Source organism: Chionomys nivalis, chromosome 15, assembly GCF_950005125.1.
Source record: "Chionomys nivalis chromosome 15, mChiNiv1.1, whole genome shotgun sequence".
Classification (NCBI taxonomy): domain Eukaryota; kingdom Metazoa; phylum Chordata; class Mammalia; order Rodentia; family Cricetidae; genus Chionomys; species Chionomys nivalis.
In genome coordinates this window covers 15,485,593-15,490,913 of record NC_080100.1, presented here as the reverse complement: position 1 = coordinate 15,490,913, position 5,321 = coordinate 15,485,593, and the positions used below count along the sequence as shown (strand labels likewise).

General features: G+C 39.5%; 1 pseudogene; it reads right to left on the bottom strand.

Annotated features, from left to right (window-relative positions):
• Positions 1 to 619: 619 nt before the first annotated feature.
• On the bottom strand, positions 620 to 4,194 carry LOC130887677 (farnesyl pyrophosphate synthase-like; annotated as a pseudogene).
• Between the last annotated feature and the right edge of the window lie 1,127 nt (positions 4,195 to 5,321).

Below are 5,321 nucleotides of genomic sequence, written 5' to 3'. Positions count from 1 at the left end.
CGGGCTTTTTGTGTTATGAGATACATCACAGAGGTTTTTAAATCATTTCAATTGCTTTTGACCTTTCTTTCAAAACATTATTTTGTTAGATTTTTATTGCCTGCTTTCTATATATCAAATCCCAGTGTAAAACATATAAAATCCACAGATTTATCTGTTTTTTTCATAAGATTTTGAATTTCAAAATTAAGAGGTTGATTTAAAAGAATTTTATAAGTTTTAGAATCTTAACTGTTACAAATTTCAGTTTTCTGAAGAGTTAAAATTTGTCATAGTTATGTAGTTAAAATAAGTGAAATAAGTTTAAAATATCATTTTAACCAATAAAATAAATGTGAATAAAAGACGGATACAAAATTTTAACAAAATAATGACTCGCCCACCATAGGGAGAGTGTTAACAAAGACAATTGTGGCTGGAACTGAAAAGCTACATAGAAAATAAATGAAAACTGTCATAAATTGCGGGACCATCCTCTTGAACATAGTTCTCACATATTAAAGCATCAGTATAGACAGTGGTAGTATCAACATCTGTTTCAACACTACCAACATCCTCTTACAATTCATCTTCTGCCACAAACCTCTTAGATGTTAGAGAGAAAATATTAGTTACTCCGCTAATTCTGTGACGCAAAAATATGGAATGAGCAACTCATAAGAGATTGTTTATTTTGAGTTTACAATTCCAGAGGGTTAGAAGTAGTGATGGTGGGAGGAAGGCATGGAAGCATGAGTTTTTTGCTAAGTGTTCGAATCTTGGATGGCAAGAACAAAGCTGGGAAAACAACTCGCACTGGGACAAACTTTCAGGTTCTTAGAACCTGCCAGACTTCCCCCAGCAGAGCACCACTCCCAGAGTTTCTCTACCTAGAAACAAATTGATCAAATGCCTTGTGTTGTGGGGGAAATCCCATTCAGGTCACCACAGTAAATAAAACTTTCTTTACCACAAAAGCTAACAAATACCTGAAGTAGGTATTTTGTTATGCAAATGAGAACCTAAAAAGAAAGAAAGGGGATACTTACTTCTAAGTCATACTGCTAAGTGTTAGGGAAACAATCATCCTCAGGATTATTTTCTCTCGTGGGAGATAAAGTGTCACAAAGGCTGAGTTTTTGCCTGGTTTTAAAACAACATAGTAAGTTTTTGTACTTCACTCATCCACAGAAATGGAGACATATTTTGGTCGTTTGGTCTTAAATATAGCATACTACACTGCCCATTTTTTAATTGTATCAAATTGAGTGATGTAGTTTTATCTAATTCAGTGTTGTATAATAGAATGTATATCAATGCATATTGTACCAATAAAAGAGCACTGTCTAGAACTTTTGGTATGACTGTCTTTGTGTTAATTAGGGAAGTGATCGGGAATCAAGGGTAAGGGAACTAGATTCTTGACAGCCTCAGTGACATCCTCTCAGTACCTCTTTACACAAAAACGTACCGAATTTCTCTAAAGTTCCAAATGTATATTGCTACTTGGCACTCAAGTATCCTTTAAACAGAAACAAAGCCCTTACTTGCTTCTGTTTAACAGATGCAAATTGAAGCCCACTTTCAGATGTTTTTATTTCTATTTGGTTTCTTATTGCTGCTGCACTGCAAATGTATAATTCAGAGTGGAAAAATGAAGGACTGAAGGGAAAATCAGTTACATATACATGCACATGCCTATGAGAAAAAGAAGACGACACTGAGTATATGATACAGCGTTAATTTTAGTAAGTGGATTCAGGGACAAACTTAATTTCATAAGCATTCCAAATTATCTTTAACTATAAACTTTCTATTTGGTAGAAACCATCACCCCAGCTCCCTAACAACTCCTTTATACAAAGGGTCTGGAATATTATAGTCAGGGGCCTCATCTCAGCCCCTGGCACCCATCTTTGGAATACTGGGCTGGAAATCCATTTCAAGCCCCCTCCCCTGGTGGTTGCCTTACTCTAAACTCCACTTCTGAGAAAGCCTGCCAAATGGTAACCCCTCCCCAGGGAAGGGCAATGGTGACCACTCCCACAAGCTACTTAAACTGGCCCCCCTCCAGGTCTTCTCTCTCTCTCTCTCTCTCTCTCTCTCTCTCTCTCTCTCTCTCTCTCTCTCCCCTTGCCATGCTTTCCAGGTGCCACCAGTGATCATTGAATTAAACAAGGGCATCTTTCATTTGGTCTGATTGGAATTATTTGCATCAGTGGAGAGGCTTGTCTAAGAAATATTCCTAACACTTTCTACATAAGACAGATTTATCAATTGAATACCTCAAAATGTTAATACCAACTGATATGATCCTTTCTTCTGATTACATAAAATTTGATTTGACTTCCACTAACTTTTTTCCTTCAATATGTTTGCCAAGAAACATTTTCCAGGGAATTAAACAGTTTCTATATTGATTTTTTTGTATACCAATAATAAATTTGACATAATCTGTGGTAGTTTGAATGTAATGGAACCACATACGTTCATAAGGAGTGGTACTACTAATAGGTAGTAGCTTTTTTGGAGTACGTGTTGCCTTATTGGAAGATATGTATCACTGTGGAGGTGGGCTTTGAGGTCTCCTGTATGCTTAAGTCATGCCCAATGTCAGTTCACTTCTGGCTGGCTTAGAATCAAGATGTAATACTCTAAGAACCAGCAACATGTCTGTCTACATGCCTCCATGTCCCCATGATGAGTAAATCTCTGGTACTGTAAACAGACTGTCACATTAAAAGCTTTCCTTTATAAGAATTGCTGTGGTCATGGTGTCTCTTCACAGCAAAAGAAACCCTAAAACATTACATAATCCAGGTAAGAAAGAATAGCTACACTCTGAGGCATGAATAACTTCAACCCTCTACACTTGCTGGAAAGTTTTGTAAAACTGGCAAGTATAAATTTAAAATTTAAAACAAACATTATGCTGTGGTTGTCTTGATCCTAAGAAATTTGAAATGAACCTACTTCTTTGAAGATTAAGTCTTTAACTTTAATTTGTTAAAAAAAAAATTATGTGTAGAAGCTCTCTCTCTCTTTTTCTGCTTGTATATCTTCTTTGCTAGTTCCAGGAAGATGGCTGGGGGCAGGGGTGCGAAGTATTGTTCTACGAGACTCTTGAGGCAGCTGTTACTGTCTTCCTCGTACTTTAAGAACACAGCTGGAGTGCAGGCGGATCTCTGGGAGTTCGAGGCTAGCCTAGTCTACAAGAGCTAGTTCCGGGACAGGCACCAAAGCTACAGAAAAACTCTGTCTCGAAAAACCAAAAAAAAAAAAAAAAGAACACAGCTGGCACAGCTGGCAGACCCAGCGCTTCCTACCGTGCTTTCACCTGTGCCACCTTCTCCGGGTCCTTCTGCCCATAATTCTCCTCAGATCTGACGCTGCTGTGGAGTGGCTCGTAGCAGACACTAAACCACCAGTCAGCTGCATTTGTTCTCCTGGATGTCAGTGTTGAACTTTCCAGTCACACTGGGGTCACCAAAGAGATTAAGGTAGTCGTCCTGGAGCTGAAAGAACTCGCCCATCTCCTGCAGCATCTTCATGGCATTGGCATGTTCCTTCTCCCCATCAATGCCCGCATGTACATGGCAGCTGCCACAGGCAGGTAGACAGAATAGAAAGCTGTCTTGTACTTGACAATAGATTTGTACCTCTTTTCAGTGTATCTGCCAAGATCCACATGGCCTTGGGGTACTGTCATGAGGTCAAGAGTCTGCCCAACCTCTGTCTTATAGGAATTCTGCAGAAAAAGCTCCAGCAGGTTCAGGTAGTGGGGCTGCTCAGCAGGCAGCAGATGCAGGCTTCCAGAAACAGCTTCATTGACAGCATCCATGCCTATGCCTGGCTTCTGCTACCAGTAGTTCTGTCCACGGAGAGTGAGAACGGAATCCATGATGTCATCTGACACAAGAAGGAAACCTGGAACAGTTCAACAGACCAGCCCACCCACAGTCAGAGCCCACTGAAGACTCTCGGCATCCTGTTTCCTTAGCTCCACCAGCTCCCGGAATGCTTGAAGCACAGTCAAACCCGGATTGTACTTGCCTCCCACGGCATTGTACTCTAGGACCTCCTTGAGCTGGGTAATGGCATCGCCTATCTCTGGGTGGCCTAGCTCGTCCTCAGTCATCACCTTGACAATCTGGGAGAAGTGCTAGACGAAATCCTGCCTTGGTTACAAGCCTCCAAATTCTGGTTCCCATTCATTCTGAGCAAGGAAACAAATGCTCGGCTTCTTAATCGACTTCTCCTGACTAGAATCTCTATTAGAGAGGACATGATACCTACGTATGCTAGTTATCTTGTGGCTGTCAATTACTATGACAAATGCATGACAAAAACAGCTTAAAGACAGACATTGTTTTTCCTCCCAGTTGGAGGATAAAGTCCATCATGACAATGAAAGGATGCAGGCAGGAGCTTGAGGCACGTGATCACACTGTATCTATAATCAGGCAGCGAGGAATAATGAATTCTTGTGCTTGGCTTCTCTTCTACCTTTTCTCTTTTTTAATCAGGCTGAGACCCTGTTCTTTAACATTTATAGCTCTCATTCTGGGTAGATTTTTTTCTGTTCTAGTTAAACTTTCCTACAAATTTACAGGTATGAGTCTCCAGGATGATTCCAAATCCAATGATTAAGCAGATCATTGTTTAATTAATAATTCTCAAGTGAAGAAAAGGATAAAAGGTAGACACAAATACAAGTACTTCAGGGAGACTGATTTTTAATTACTCATGTATTCTCATTCATTCTGCACCAATCCAAAAATCTCTAGCCTCTCATTGTCATGAAATAATTAAGCCCCATTTTACATGGCGATGAATTAAAGTCCAATCATTCCCCTCATGTTCTCAGTCTCAATTGTATATTGTTTTTGAAGGAGACCCAAACATTACTTGACTTTGTCATGCAGAAGAGTCAATTAGCCTTTGGTACATGACTCTATTTTTATGTCTCCACTCTTGCATTTTCAACCAATCATTGTCCTATTTTTTTTTTTTTTTTTTTTTGTAAATCCCAAATTATAACTTTCTCACCATGATTCTCATTTCTAATGCAGTTCTCTATTCTGGTAAAGTAGATTGTTCTGTCTTTAAAGATTAAGACTCACAGCTGAAAACAATCGCTGTTTTCTTCGTTAAAGATAGGGTTCTTTGCCTGGGAGTCACCTAAGTCCTCTTCATATATGTGACAGCTGTGTAGCTTGATCTTTTTGTGGGACTCCTAACACCGGGAACAGAGTCCTCCTTTTGTAAGACTCTGCTGCTGGCTTTTGGGACACTATTTCTCATAATGGATTGTCTTGTTTAGTGTTAATACAGGGCAAGGT